Source organism: Lycium barbarum, chromosome 10, assembly GCF_019175385.1.
Source record: "Lycium barbarum isolate Lr01 chromosome 10, ASM1917538v2, whole genome shotgun sequence".
In the NCBI taxonomy this organism is placed as follows: domain Eukaryota; kingdom Viridiplantae; phylum Streptophyta; class Magnoliopsida; order Solanales; family Solanaceae; genus Lycium; species Lycium barbarum.
In genome coordinates, this window is record NC_083346.1 from 81,808,500 (window position 1) to 81,826,396 (window position 17,897).

Below are 17,897 nucleotides of genomic sequence, written 5' to 3' on the forward strand. Positions count from 1 at the left end.
TTATATGGAGAATGGGTTTGGAATAAAGAACATAAAACGCCGATTCTGCTTCCCGTCGACCGCTACAGCAGTCGATGTCTCGCTGCAGCGGTCTCGCTATAGCGGGAAATGTCCCGCTATAGTGGACCTTATTAAATTCCCCTTCCTCGTGGCGGCGACCCTCTACTGGCTATGACGGACCCGCTGCAGCAGTCCATATTGACCAGTAACTCGAGTTTTTCCCCCAATTTTTCACCTAAAAATGCCAATACCAATCCGAGGCTCTACAGACGCAAATCACACATGCAGATATACATAAAAACACGCTACAGACTCATCCGTGGCCTCAGAATTCGCAACGGAGGTTTATTACGACCTAGCGGGTCATTACAACATTTGAGGTAATGGGTTCGGTTCTTCGTCCATTGGTTAAAACATCTTTACACATTAGTTAAAAGAGGTAAAGGGGACAAGAGGGTGCATTGTTTTATTCTTTAGACAAAACCAGGGGCCATTTTGTATTATATAAAGGAAAAGGAAGGGGTTAGTTTTATTTTCATCTTCTACACACACACACAATCTCACGCCCCAAACTGAGGAGTCGCGATGGGTGCCCGACCTCTTCTGATCAAGCACTAATACCTTCGTACTTGAAACTCACTGAACATTATGGAGGCCCATATATGACTTTTAACTGAATTATACACTTCTGTGATAATAACATAACAATCTCCACGTCCAAAACTCATAACCATCATTTACATATATGTATAAAAAATAATACTGTAAGCCGACTAGGCCGCTACATATGCCGTATAATGGAATAAAAATTGACAAGACTATCTAACTTTCTAACTACATACAAATGTCTACAGACCTCTTATGGAATAAAAGTGTAGGAAGGACGGGACAAGGCCTCGTCACACTCATGTGTAAAAATAAAAATACCATACTAAAAGACTGCGGCTCCGGGCCGAGTGGAGCGCAGTGACTGTAACTGAGAGAAAATCCTACCGCGCTGGGCTGCTCACCTGACTACCTGATCCTGCGGGCATGAACGTAGCGTCCACAAGAAGGGACGCCAGTACGAATAATGTACTGAGTATGTAAGGCATGAATAACAACATAATATAGATATGAAAGGTAACATGATATAAGAGAGATAACCTGTACGTCGGGATACCTCATAAGGCGGATGTCATGCATGCTTAGCTTTAAAGAAAACTTTTTCATAAATACGTATATATAATATTATCATCATAACGTACCCGACCTTTTTAGGACTCGGTGTATAACGTACCCGATCTTGTTATGACTCTGTGTGTAACGTACCCGGCCCTTTCGAGACTCGGTGTGTAATACCAACTGATCAGTGGTTGCATGATAGGTGTCATACTCGGCCGACTATAGCGCGGCTCGGTGTGAGAAAATACATACACGTATATATATAAAGTATGCATGAGAGCCAAATAAAAGCTATAAATACATCGGAGTGGCGTAAGGTCGGTACCCTCCGATTTTCATTATGGAATTATCATCATGCATATACCTCACCTTGAAAGAACAAAATGATAAGATGATATCAACATCAACAAATATAATCAGTAATCTTAAAACCAACTCAGTAATCTCATAATGGCATTAAAACCATAACTTTAGAATCCCCAAAAATGGGATCGTCATAATCATCATCATGGTCATTATAGAAAACATTTGTCTTTAGCATCATAAGGATTTTGAGAATCATGAACTGCTAGTATTTTTGAAAATAAGCGTACTATGGAAGTCGTGTATGCATTCATAGGAAAAGAATCATGCCTTTAGAAAGAAAGGGATTAACCTTAACATACCTTTCGGTCTCCTTGGCCACTCAACGCCAATCCTTTCCACGCCTGTGAATCTACATATAAACCATTCATACTATTGTTAGGCTCAATCTCATACGCTCATCTTAAGCATTCAATTTAATTCGGTTTAGAATCTGTCGAAATTCGGGCAGCATCTCCCCTGTTTATAAGCCTAGCCCGAACTCACAATCCAATAACTAACAACAACAACAACAACAATACCAACATCACGATAACATTATCAACACCAATAGGCTCGATAAAACATCCCATACGATGTTTTCCAAGTTTCTCAACAAACCAACTTGTTATGCACCTATTTAGTAACTTATCTCCGTAAATAAACCTAAATCAATATTAGTAAGGGAAGATTCATACCTTAATTCTGTTGGAACCGACATATGTTCACTTTTCACCTGGAATCCAAACCCAGATTCACCGCAATACGATATTATAATCGCAACCGTACGCTGTCCGAACCGAAACCCGGAGATTATTCTTAATTTGGGTTAAACTTTGATGTTTGGAAGTGGGGAGAAATTTCCAGAATTTTGGAGAGATTTTGGTGTGTTTTTTGGTGTAAAAGTAAGGGGTAAGCCCCCTTATATAGTTGTTCTAGAGTCGGGTTGCACCGACCTATATAATACTCAGCGCGTTCGCGCTGGGTAGTGGCGTATTTGTGCTGGGTTGCCTTGTCACCCTTCTGCGCATTCGTGCCACCTCCTGGTGCGTTCGCTCAGAGCATTTTCCTGGCCTGCCAGCTATACTTGCAACACCCCTATCTCTTTACTCCGATGCCATAACAATGAGCGGTTTATTGTGTTGGAAACTAGATTTCATGAACTTCACTTTAGGCTTTGGCTTTGCCCCAAAACTCCTCATATACTAAAAGATATTCTTCCTCCAAGTTGGACAAAAATTGCCCTTCACATTTTCTCCCAAGTTACAACAACTTAGTTTCCTTTATTCACTTGCTCTCCAATCTTCCCATAGCTTATTATATGAACTAAAACCTTCATAACCATAAGATAACCACATATAATCGTATATACCCTTGAAGGCAACTCCAGAGTCCATACTTAACACAATAAACACTTATACATCTCAACGTACAGAATTATGGGGTGTGACATTCTCCCCTCCCCCCAAGCTATTCGTCCTCGAACGTTGAAATAGAATTCGTTTGAGGTGGATGTCCATGTTCTTACCTGCATTTTCTGGTATTTACTTTACTTACTTACAGTCTGTCCTGCTCATCAAAATTGAACTTATTTGAGTTGCACAATTCATCCTTCTTCTTTTGTGGCAAAATTTATGATCGTTCTCAAGGTCACCCCTTCTTTCTACTAACTCTTCGCGTTTAATCATTCTCGTTAGCTCTTCACCTCCATTGTTTACACTCTTATATGTTTTTTTCCCCGGTACATACTTTTATCCCATTTCTAAGCCCATCTTCATTCCATTCAGGAATTCTTGTTCCCTTTCCTCTTACATATCCTTCTCACGCTTCACAGATATTCTCAGCCTTTGTTTTGTTGGGGTTAACTCATTTTTATTCTCTTTCCCCTTGAGATAATCTCCAAATTGGTCATGTTATAGCATTCGTTGCTTTCTTACAACAGTCGAATCTGTTCCTGTGGTAATTTATCTCTTGACTAGTGCAACACCAGAATCCCTTGCTTAATCCTTTCTTCCTTTGATTTGACTTATTGCGTTCGGGTTGGCTATTCGTATCAAGAATACCTTGAGTATTTTCTTTAACAGTTCCTCTTTTTCAATCACTCATAATGTTTTCTAATCCTTAGGTCAACTAATAAATTGGGGTGAGTTTGGAGATTAGTTGAAAATTAACCAAGATTCCTTGTCATGCAGCGAATTTAAATCACTTCATTCTTTCCTTTATCTTTCACTTCATTAATCTCTTTTTAATAAGAGCCATTATTGCTTGTTCCACAAGGTTCCCTTGTCACCAACTTATCCTAATCAAACGCGATATCCTCAGATCCTTTTCTTCGGGGTTCTACTCTTACTTTTAACCTTCTCCCGACTTTCACTTAATAAGTCTTTCTCATCGTCCAACGCACCTATCTGTCATTTCGGTTTATCATTCAAATGGGTCGCTTAATTCCTTAATTTACCATCTTCTCTGTTTATATCTTTAAATCCTTTCCTCGCGATCTCATCTCCAACTATTTCCATGACTTCCCCTTCTGTTGGCTTAACTCAACTTTTTTCGTGACTCTTTATTTCTCCACCAATAAACAACTCTTCTTATTCGGTGGTAGCACTCTTCCTTACTAGCTTCTCTGGTGCTATCTTGGATTATCCCTCTTAGTACTGGTCGACTTTATATATATAGCATATTCTATCCTTTTAGATTCTCGGCCGGATCCCCTTAATTCCTTACAATCTCATCATAGTTCCATCTGTGGTAGCGCCCGGGTTATTGGTATTAATTTCTTCCTACTAACGTCTTATTATTCTTGATGATAATTTGTTCTCAGAGGTTTCATCCACTATATATCGGGTAGCCGAGAGGTTTGTCCTCAAATTGAACTCAATTGACCAAACTTCTTTTTGCTATCCGTCTATGACAACAAGCGTAACACAACACCTTATACACTTGTATACGACACTTTCTCCTTATTAGTATTATCTCTCATAGTTAAATTACATTCATAACATATTAATAATCGCAACGTAAGCTAGCTTACAACTCAAGATATCTTTAGATCCATAATTGAAAATTTCCTACAATTTCCTCTCCTCAAATCATAACATTATTAACAAAATCTCACCAAATCACAACCTTCTATAGTTATTCCCCTTTGTTAAAATCTTCATTTCCTCTTATACTAAAATCTCCTTTTTACTTCTTTCATTATCTTGTGAAGTACTTTGTTGCATCTTTGGATGTAATTCAAAACGTGAGCGATTCAAGCCATAGCCGGGAAATATAATGTATTTTATTGACGGATTTATTCTTTTTGGTCTTCGCTAGTTCTTCCTCACCTTGTTATGCATTCTTGTTTTACCTTTGCTTCGTATGCACCTGCATTTAGTCCATTCCCACTTTTCGTTAGTAACCGGTACACCTCGACTTTGGCTTCTTCAAGCCAATAGATTTGCCCCTTTTCGAGCTTAGGAGTATTGTAATTCAGCTCGAAACGGAATTTAGCTTTGCCCCGCCTTTTCAGGAATACCTTGATACACCAGTAATATTCAAATACTCACCATATCTGGTAACCATTTGGCTAGCTTTAGCAGTCCTCTAACTCTTTATCCCATACAATACTAGAATTCTTTTCATTGCCAAGTTTTAGGCATTCTCCTTTCATTAGATGAACTTTTGTACTGAGTCAAAAGTTTACACGTATTGAATACAATTCAGACTACTTCTTCCTTTCATGATCATTAATCCTTTAGGCCAATGGATTAATGGTAACATCAAAGTGTGTTGGGGTCTTTATACAATGCTCCTTCAGCCGTAATATTCATTCCTGAATACCTTTACTAAGATCATTAAGATTTTTCTTACTTGAAATTCCTGTTATACATCTATACTAGACTATTCATTCTAAAAAATTCATCCTTTCATTTGCATCACAGGTCTGTATCATAGTCCTTCATTTACCAACTCTTGTGCTTATCATGAAATGTTCGTAAAGTACATTCTTTTCTTCTTCTCCCTTTGTCCGACTCTTAAGATATCACAACTTGTCTATATTCATGCACATCCCTCGTACATACGTCCTATTTCCTTTATAATCGAACTTCTATACCTCTTACTATGACTCTTATCTCCGGTTATCGATGTTTGTCTCTTGACCAGACTTATTAGCTCATTATCATTCCTCTTGTCCCTGATGGTGGCATATTTCCTCTTGCCCAGTCCATTAGTCCCCTTCCTTACTTTCTGTCACGACCCAACCCCGTGGGCCGCGACTGGTGCCCGAGATGGACACCCGTACATACCTACTAACCGTATTTTACTTGCGTTTACATATTAAGGGTTTCGTGCATACAAAACCATAGGCATATCACTTAAGTCGTCGATTACATTATAAAACCTAAATAAATCAGGTTATCGTAGTATATAAGAAAGCCGGACACAAACCATACATACATCACAGATCTAATGCGACCCACGACCCACATACATGTCTACAGGCCTCTACAAACCATAATAGAAACATATGACGGGACAGGGCCTCGCCGTACCCCTGAATAGTCACATACGCATAAATATGTACCACGGAGAGATCTGTACCAAAAGTGTGGGCTCCGGATCAAAGGAGCACTCCAAGTAGCAGATTGGCACCCTAGACTGGCGGATCACCACAATAAGTGTCTGTACCTGCGGGCATGAAACGCAGCCCCCGAAGAAAGGGGGTCAGTACGGAATATGTACTGAGTATGTAAAGCATGAAGTACAAAAAAACAGAACCATAACCTGGACAACGGTACAAAAATAAATACATTACCCAAATTACCAAAGCGCTGTTTTACCCAGTCACAAATCATACATGCAGATATCATACGTTAGAAAAGGGCAGACTCAGAACATCAGAATGATTGTTTCCACACGCGGATCGTATATGCCGAGGTCTTATGTCAGAAAAAGTATGGATCCGGAGCGTCAGAATATTTGCTTTCCAGACACAGATCATGTATGCTGGTATCGTATGTCAGGAGAAGTACAGAGGATGCAGAATGCCAAAATGCTTACTTTCCGAACACAAACCAAACATATCAAAATCATCTATCGTATATGCACATATAACAGATCCCGGCCCTCCTGGTAAGGGACGCGGTGGACAAAATCATGTAACAGGTCCCGTCCCTCTGATAAGGAACGCGGTGGACAGAATCATCAGATGCCAAAATCAGATACCATATATGCATGTAACAGATCCCGACCCTTTAGTGAGGGACGCGGTGGACAGAGTAATCAATGCATGTCAGAATCATATATCGTATGTGCAGATAACAGATCCCGGCCCTCTATTGCGGCACGCGGTGAATAGAATCATCATGTGCCATCCTGGCCGCCATCCCCATATCATCATATACAGACATACATATAACAGAACCCGGCCGCAAGGGAGAGGGACGCGGTGAACAATGCAGAGGAAGATGCACGATAACATAACAGAACCTGGCCCGGGCGCAGTGAATAACATTCTGAGGCTTGCACGAACAGAGCAGTGAGAAACCATATGCACACATATCAATACTCGATAGATGCATACACTTACCGACATTTGAAGATCATAAACACGTTCTGAACCAATCGGAGTTAGTATGTGGAAGTTACGGACATTCTTTTTATCACAGAACTTTTACGGACATTCAAAGCAACTCCGAGATCACTTATGGAAGTTAGGGATATCCAGACTTACAGAACTCTTTAGGAACAAAATTATTTATGCTTATCTTGTTATTCATTCATATAATAAGGTCCATTATGTCGAGCGTACTCATATCGAATGTGAACAAAATCGTGGACGACTCAGAAATATCTCAAATAGAGCTTCAAAAGTCATAGATACGTATTAAAACTATATGCATGTAACTGAATAAATAAATTCCGAGACTCGACGGACAAATATATTCACGACATCCGAAGGCTCAGAAATCAGTTTCGGATCAATCGGAATTAGTATGAGAGAGTTACGAACTTTCGTAGTACGGAACCTTCCGACAATATTTCATAAGTCATACTTGGAAATTCGAGTATCGTTCATATTAGAAGACTTTCAAACATCATTATGGATCACATTTTCATATTAGGAAACTTGCGGATAACATTATGGATCAAATCAAATGGGGACTTTAAGACCATATTTTCATATCGAAGCATTCATCAAAGACTTTAGTCATCTCGGTTATCATTCGAACAACATTCGGAAACATAACGACTAGAATCTTCAAACATCATAAATGCGTATCAAGCTATATATAATGGCTTATGGATGTCGAAGATGTTGGCCAACCTAGTGGCTCTAAGAATGGGATTTTCTTTATAAGCATACATATACCTTTTTGTCCATTTCAAAGGGATCATGCCAAAAGAAGGAAAGGTAAGCTTTACATACCTCGATTGCTCGCTAGTCAAATCCCGAATCAAGTCTCGGGCTCTCCAATATCTACAATAATATCATCAATTTCCAAATATTAGCTACAAGTACTTAGAAATTCAATTCTAACTAGTACTTGTCTACAGAAATTTCGGCAGCATCTCCCCTGTAAATTCAACATCCCCGAGAATTAAACTCGGCCAAATTCATCAACAACCATACCAACAATACCAACAACCATATCAATAACATCAAAAACCAATTTAAAACGCATTTCAACACTAGTAACCTTCCTTTCTACATATTCATCATTATTCATTTCAACTACGAATTTTCTAGCCGATATCGACACTTACATATTCACTACTAATTCAAGATCCTCCAAATACAATTCAAGAGCATTTCATACAATTATACAAAATATTCAACAATCCCGCCAAAACCATACTTCACCCGACACCTCCAATCTTCGACACGAACATTCACAACACATTTTTATCTTCCAATTTCATCAACAACAACAACAATTTGTGCCTTAACAATTCCATTCCCATAATTACATAAATCTATAATAAAATCACATAATTTCCTACAACAACTTAACAACCAATTTTCATGCCAACTTGAACTATTATTCTTCCATTTACATCACAAGGCCACAACAACATAATTTAACATACTAAATAAATTTCATTCTTCCCCCTTCTCTATACCCACACACGGCCACACACCCACACACCTACAACACACAAATCTCATACTTTACTTTCATTTCCATATACTACAATGTATATATAAAATTCTTCCAAGACAAAAAGAGTAGAATCTTTACCTTTTTCAAGAATTTCCACTTGCCAAAAAAAGTACTTTTTTGCCTCAAAAATTATACCAAGTTGAAAAGGGTCTCGAGCTTAGTAGGAATACTAGTAAATTGGGATTTTTGGATCAAAGATTGATGGGCAAATTGTTTTTTATTTTTTTTTTGTCTTGGCCGAATAGGCCCTTACTCTCACTCTCAATCTTCTTTTGTCTTGAACCTTCTTGAAGATGACTAATAATGGCCCCTTTTCCTCTGATTTATTTCATGACTTTAATTTACATGGGCTTGGGCCCTCTTTTTTTTCTCTCTCTTCATATGGCCGGCCACCCCTTGATTTTGGGCCTCTTTTTCTCTTTTTTTTTTAGCCCAATAAGTTGGTTAATATTTGTAATTCATGAAATAAGTTTTCAAAATTCCAATTTTTCCCTTAGCCTCCCTCGATATTTTCGCATCAATATTGTTTCTTGAACAACACATATATATTAACTAAAATCAAAATATCACCTTACCTCTTACTAGTCACAATTATTTTGATTTATCCAAATGTGCGAAATTACGGGATATAACATCCTCCCCCCTTTAGAACATTCGTCCTTGAATGTTCAACTGACCTTATGGGGTCTTGTAATACTTTGGGGAGGTCTCTGTGTTTCCTTCAAAAATTTCCAAACGTTGCAGCTGCTATCCCCTTTTTCGTACTCGCTTTTTTTTTCTATTCCCGGACATCGTTATACTAATACTTTCCGGCTTTAACTAGTGGTGGAATCAGTATTAGTCTACTTGTAACATTTGTACCATATCTTTCGCTCTGACTTTTAGATTCCGTTCTGTCAATGTCTTTCAGATATCGCAACACTGACTGTTGGGGCCCACCTGTTGATCGATACAGTTATAAATGGGATTTCATATGCATACACATACATATACTACCATTTCTCTCACAAAACATTCTCCAAACGCTTATTCAAAGTTACTCTCATTCCAAAATTGCGTTGTTCTGTCTTTCTTTTTCACCGGCCTATTCTACCTTAATCTACCCGACCTCTTTAAGGTTTCTGATCACCCCACATGTTCTAATTTCCTTTCGGTTACCCCAATTTTCCCATTGGTCTCGCAGATCTATATTTGTGAAAATGTTGTACACTTCCCAGGGGGTCACCCATCCCAAAATTGCTCTGGCCCTAGCACGCTTAACCTTGAAACTTTAGTGCATTTCGATGCGTTAACGCCGGTATAATTGCATCCACTACTCCGTACAACCTTTAGCACGTAATTTAAGGCAAGTCGGGGATCTTGACAATTTCCGGAGGGTTCTCACAGCGGGTCCCACTCCGATCTAGAGAGGGTCGTTCATTTTTCTGATTATGTAATTACCAAATTAGCCTTTTAAATTCTCAACATTCACTTTTTATCTGAATAAATAGCTACTTCAAACGATTCTATCGATTCGGGTTTCATTCCAATTCCACTAGCAACCAGGGAAAAATATATTTATCAACGCATACACATTTCGGAAAAAGATAAGTAGTATACTTGTAACTACGTCAGGTGACGCCTCCTGGTCCTGTCGGCTGGCCAAAGCATATAAGCGGTTCGAAGGACCGCTAGAACCGGGAGCTCCGCCATGACCTCTACCACGGCCCGCTAGTGTTGGTATGCCCCGCCCCATACGGCGCATAGCTACAGAAGGGAAGATGAACCAGCAACTGACCCGGTGGGCTGGGCTGAACCACCGAGACCATTCTTAAACGAACACTCCCTCAAAATATGATCCTGACGGCCACAAAATGAACAGGCGCCTATAGCACGATAACACCTCCCTGGGTGAGGCTTCCCACAGTAAAAATACCAAGGCATGGGTGGCTTTGACTGACTGAAATCTCTACTCACTTGCGAACCCGAGGCCCTGGAGCTTTGTCCTGCTCCTGAGTATCCTGTGCTATCAAATCTCTCACTAGCAGACTGTGGGGGTGCGCTTCGCGCTGGCTGAGAAGACTGTCTAGTAGGCTGTTGAGGCCGTCCGCCTCGAAACTCCCCAGAATGACCAGCTGATCTAGCCTTCTTGGGCTGGCCCCGGTCATAATCTCCGTCAGGCTGACGTCTTCTACGTCTATCCTCCATCCCCTGAGCATAAGCCTGCATCCGTGCGATATCCATCCCAGACTGGGATGCCACCGCCATACAACTATCAATCAGGTAATCATCCAACCCCATCACATAAAGGTGCATCCTGTCAGTCATATCGGTTACAATGGTGGGTGCATATCTGGCCAGAGAATCAAACTCTAAGCTGTACTCTCGGACACTCCTGCTCCTCTGTTTCAGCTGTAAAAATCTGTCAACTCTCGCCCGCCGCAACTCTGGGGGCAAAAAGTGGCTGAGAAAGGCGGCTACAAACTCGTCCCACACGGCTGGGGGAGCATCCTCACCCCTAGATAGCTCCCAGGACTCATACCAATTTACTGCTACATTGCGCAGTCGATATGAAGCTAACTCAACAGACTCGGTCTCGGAAGCTCTGACCAATCTCAGTGCACGCTGCATCTGGCGAATAATGTCCTGGGGATCCTCCTCGGGCTTTGATCCGTAGAACTCTGGGGGACCACAAGTCAAGAAATCACGAACCCTCAAACTGTCACGCCTATCCACATCATCACCACCTAGCCCGCGTCTGCGAGCCTGTCCTGCTACTAATCTCGTCAATAGCTGCACCGCATCTCGCATCGCCCTGTCCACCGCCCCTGGCTGAGGAGCTGGGGGCTCGGGCGCTGGGTCCTCTGGAGCTAATGGGGGAGCCGCCTCCTGATCCATAGTGGCAGCGGCTGCTGCTCTAGGCTCCTCTGATAATGGTGGCGTAGCAGAGCCCTCTAACTAGGGCATAACCTCGTGTATAGTCTGGGCACAGGCCCTGGCAACTCTCTGGGCCTGGCTAGTCTCTCCAACTTCGACTGACTTGCCCTTCTGGGCGGCTGTCGCCTTTCTCGGAGGCATCGCTGAAAACATAGCAATCTGTTAGAAAGGAGCAACCCTAATAGCACAACTCTATCGCACGATCTAAGATCCAAAGAAAGGTAACACCCTAAATGTCTTTAGCCTCCTGTTTATAGATGTGGTGCACAACACACCGATAAACAAGACACTACTAGACACGGCCAGTAGACATTCCGAGGACAAACCGCTCTGATACCACTTTTGTCACGACCCAACCCCGTGGGCCGCGACTGGTGCCCGAGATGGACACCCGTACATACCTACTAACCGGATTTTACTTGCGTTTACATATTAAGGGTTTCGTGCATACAAAACCATATACATATCACTTAAGTCGTCGATTACATTATAACACCTAAATAAATCAGGTTATCGTAGTATATAAGAAAGCCGGACGCAAACCATACATACATCACAGATCTAATGCGACCCACGACCCACATACATGTCTATAGGCCTCTACAAACCATAACAGAAACATATGACGGGACAGGGCCCCGCCATACCCCTGAATAGTCACATACACAAAAATATGTACCACGGAGAGATCTGTACCAAAAGTGTGGACTCCGGATCAAAGGAGCACTCCAAGTAGCAGAACAACACCCTAGACTGGCGGATCACCCCAATAAGTGTTTGTACCTGCGGGCATGAAACGCAGCCCCCGAAGAAAGGGGGTCAGTACGGAATATGTACTGAGTATGTAAAACATGAAGTACCAAAAAAACAGAACCATAACCGGGACAACGGTATAAAAATAAATACATTACCCAAATTACCAAAGCGCTGTTTTACCCAGTCAGAAATCATACATGCAGATATCATATGTCAGAAAAGGGCAGACTCAGAACATCAGAATGATTGTTTCCATACGCGGATCGTATATGCCGAGGTCTTATGTCAGAAAAGGTACGGATCCGGAGCGTCAGAATATTTTCTTTCCAGACACAGATCATGTATGCTGGTATCGTATGTCAGGAGAAGTACAGAGAATACAGAATGCCAAAATGCTTACTTTCCGAAGACAAACTAAACATATCAGAATCATCTATCGTATATGCACATATAACAGATCCCGACCCTCATGGTAAGGGACGCGGTGGACAGAATCATGTAACAGATCCCGGCCCTCTGGTAAGGAACACGGTGGACAGAATCATCAGATGCCAAAATCAGATACCATATATGCATGTAACAGATCCCGGCCCTTTAGTGAGGGACGCGGTGGACAGAGTAATCAATGCATGTCAGAATCATATATCGTATATGCAGATAACAGATCCCGGCCCTCTATTGCGAAACGCGGTGAATAGAATCATCATGTGCCATCCTGGCTGCCATCCCCTTATCATCATATACAAACATACATATAACAGAACCCGGCCACAAGGGAGAAGGACGCGGTGAACAATGCAGAGGAAGATGCACGATAACATAACAGAACCTGGCCCGGGCGCAGTGAATAACATTCTGAGGCTTGCACGAACAGAGCAGTGAGAAACCATATGCACACATATCAAGACTCGATAGATGCATACACTTACCGACATTTGAAGATCATAAACACGTTTTGAACCAATCGGAGTTAGTATGTGGAAGTTACGGACATTCTTTTTATCACAGAACTTTTACGGACATTCAAAGCAAATCCGAGATCACTTACGGAAGTTAGGGATATCCAGACTTACAGAACTCTTTAGGAACAAAATTCATTATTGTTATCTTGTTATTCATTCATTTAATAAGCTCCATTATGTCGAGCGTACTCATATCGAATGTGAACAAAATCGTGGACGACTCGGAAATATCTCAAATAGAGCTTCAAAAGTCATAGATACGTATTAAAACTATATGCATGTAACTGAATAAATAAATTCCAAGACTCGATTGACAAATATATTCACGACATCCGAAGGCTCAGAAATCAGTTTCGGATCAGTCGGAATTAGTATGAGAGAGTTACGAACTTTCGTAGTACGGAACCTTCCGACAATATTTCATAAGTCATACTTGGAAATTCGAGTATCGCTCATATTAGAAAACTTTCAAACATCATTATGGATCACATTTTCATATTAGGAAACTTGCGGATAACATTATGGATCAAATCAAATGGGGACTTTAAGACCATATTTTCATACCGAAGCATTCATCAAAGACTTTAGTCATCTCGGTTATCATTCGAACAACATTCGGAAACATAACGACTAGAATCTTCAAACATCATAAATGTGTATCAAGCTATATAGAATGGCTTATGGAAGTCGAAGATGTTGGCCAACCTAGTGGCTCTAAGAATGGGATTTTCTTTATAAGCATACATATACCTTTTTGTCCATTTCAAAGGGATCATGCCAAAAGAAGGAAAGGTAAGCTTTACATACCTCGATTGCTCGCTAGTCAAATCCCGAATCAAGTCTCGGGCTCTCCAATATCTACAATAATATCATCAATTTCCAAATATTAGCTACAAGTACTTAGAAATTCAATTCTAACTAGTACTTGTCTACAGAAATTTCGGCAGCATCTCCCCTGTAAATTCAACCTCCCCGAGAATTAAACTCGGCCAAATTCATCAACAACGATACCAACAATACCAACAACCATACCAATAACATCAAAAACCAATTTAAAACGCATTTCAACACTAGTAACCATCCTTTCTACATATTCATCATTATTCATTTCAACTACGAATTTTCAAGCCGATATCGACAGTTACATATTCACTACTAATTCATGATCATTCAAATACAATTCAAGAGCATTTCATACAATTCTACAAAATATTCAACAATCCCGCCAAAACCATACTTCACCCGAAACCTCCAATCTTCGACACGAACATTCACAACACATTTTTATCTTCCAATTTCATCAACAACAACAACAATTTGCACCTTAACAATTCCATTCCCATAATTACATAAATCTATAATAAAATCACATAATTTCCTACAACAACTTAACAACCAATTTTCATGCCAACTTGAACTATTATTCTTCCATTTACATCACAAGGCCACAACAACATAATTTAACATACTAAATAAATTTCATTCTTCCCCCTTCTCTATACCCACACACGGCCACACACCCACACACCCACAACACACAAATTTCATACTTTACTTTCATTTCCATATACTACAATGTATATATAAAATTCTTCCAAGACAAAAAGAGTAGAATCTTTACCTTTTTCAAGAATTTCCACTTGCCAAAAAAAGTACTTTTTTGCCTCAAAAAGTATACCACGTTGAAAAGGGTCTCGAGCTTAGTAGGAATACTAGTAAATTGGGATTTTTGGATCAAAGATTGATGGGCAAATTTTTTTTTATTTTTTTTTGTCTTGGCCGAATAGGCCCTTACTCTCACTCTCAATCTTCTTTTGTCTTGAACCTTCTTGAAGATGACTAATAATGGCCCCTTTTCCTCTGATTTATTTCATGACTTTAATTTACATGGGCTTGGGCCCTCTTTTTTCTCTCTCTCTTCATATGGCCGGCCACCCCTTGATTTTGGGCCTCTTTTTCTCTTTTTTTTTTAGCCCAATAAGTTGGTTAATATTTGTAATTCATGAAATAAATTTTCAAAATTCCAATTTTTCCCTTAGCCTCCCTCGATATTTTCGCATCAATATTTTTTCATGAACAACACATATATATTAACTAAAATCAAAATATCACCTTACCTCTTACTAGTCACAATTATTTCGATTTATCCAAATGTGCGAAATTACGGGATATAACACTTTTGCCCTTAGAACCTTGCTTAACTTTGCTCGCTCATAAAACACTCTTCTCCCCTTTGCCACTTTACCATATTGGCCCTAGAATTTGTAAAATACTCTATTAGAAGTATAATCCGTTCCATTTCCAAGATCGTCTCTTGGGGGGGGGGGGGGGGGGGGAGTTTTGTCCGTTCCCTAGACGAACGTATCAATATGGCCACATATTTATCCTCTCAAACGTACCTTAAGAGTTAGACTTCCCTTGATTTTGTTTTTTTGTAAAATTTGATCATTCCCTCTCGAATCGCATCCATATCCATCGTTATTATACTGTTAACCCAATTTACCCCGATCTGCTCTTAAGATTTTCGCATTTGACCCTTGCCGCATTTTGCCATAACCCATCCTTTCTGCTTTCTTTAGGAATTTACCCGAATGGATTTTTTTCCTTTACTGTCGCCTTAATCCCTTTTTTTTTCAAAAAAAAAATTCCACTTAACCCTTACTAGTAACATACTTCCCTCACTCATGTTTCACTGTCCTCCTGATATCATAATCTCGTTACTCTTACATATATATATCTATTCCTCTTTCCCCCATATTATTATATCATAATTACTCTACTTTTCGGAGGAATACAATATCAACTTGCCCTGTAGCAATTGCTACCTTAATTTCAATACCCAACTTGATCAGTACGTTTAGTATCTCATACGATAAATCATAAAGCTCATATGTTTCCTGTTGTCAAATGACCTTCACCACATCTGCTAAAAAAATAATTAAGATACCTCTCTTTAGAAGGGTCTCATCCATCATTTCTTATTATAGTCTAGTCTTCATCACCTATCCTCAAACATCTATCAGAGGTTCTAAAGGAAATCTCAAATAAAACTCTGTAATAAAACTCAAATAAAACTCCGCGGTTGGAGAAGTCCTTGACTTCTGTAGTTGGGTAAATACTATCGTAACCTCTGAAATTCCCAGCATCAACAATTATCGCAGTCACAAATCAACCCACACTGCTACTTTTCATTCTTAGTCACAGGGTCGTTAGGGGTAACAAAATATCTTAGTCACAATTATCCTTAATTACTTTAGTGATCAACTTCCTCAAGATTTTCATTTGCCTACAATCCGATACTATCCCATAATAATCACATATAACATAAGAAGTGTTAATGAAAGGACCCATGTACCTATAGTCGGCCCGTCCTGATCCCGATCTGGGGAGCTGTGTAGTGAAACATGTCCTTCATCATCCCCCCGCCATCTACTGGTACAACTTCAGCATCCCCTTGCTCCTCTGGGGTCTCGTACGAACCCTCAGACGGATCCGATTCATAGTTATCCTCTAATGGATCCTCCTCTATAGGGGTCACAGACTCCGGGGGAATCGTCTCAATGTCCTCGAAAGGATCAGTCTCCATAGAATAACTGAGGCTCCTCTTACTATACCTCGGGGGTGATGCTGGTCCGAAATCTACACTGGGGGCCTTCCTTGCGCCCCCATTATCTGAAATTGTCCTCTTCATCTGAATCAATCTGCACAAAAGAGAGTTAGAAACGATATTTCCTAGACTTTGGCTCTATCATACGATCTAAGATGGGTAGGGAGGTTAATCATTCCTAAATGCCCCGCAGCCTCTTGTTTATAAGTGTGGCGTGTTTCACACCCATAAACAAGACTCTACTGGACTCGGTTTGTACACACACCCTAGGACAGAACTGCTCTGATACCACTTTGTAACTCCCCAAACGGAGGAGTCGTGACGAGTGCCCGACCTATTCTGATCAAGTACTAATACCTTCATACCTGAAACTCACTGAACATTATGGTGGCCCATATATACCTTTTAATTGAATTATATCCTTCTGTGATAATAACATAACAATTTCCACGACCAAAATTCATAACCATCATTTACATAAATGTATAGAAAATAATACTATAAGCCGACTAGGCCGTACCTATGCCGTATAATGGAATAAGAACTGACAAGGCTATCTAACTTTCTAACTACATACAAATGTCTACAGACCATTTATCGAATAAAAGTGTAGGAAGGACAGGACAAGACCTCATCACACTCATGTGTACAAACAAAAATATCATACAAAAAGACTGCGGCTCTGGGCCAAGTGGAGCGCACTGATTGCAGCTGAGATAAAATCCTACTGCGCAGGGCTGCTCACCTGACTACCTGATCCTGCGGGCATGAACGCAGCGTCCACAAGAAGGGATGTCAGTACGAATAATGTACTTAGTATGTAAGGCATGAATAACAACATAATATAGATATGAAAGGTAACATGGAATAAGAGAGATAACCTGTACATTTGGATGCCTCATAAGGCAGATGTCATGCATACATACGTATATATAATATTATCATTATAATGTACCCGCCTTTTTAGGGCTTGGTGTGTAACGTACCCGGCCTTTT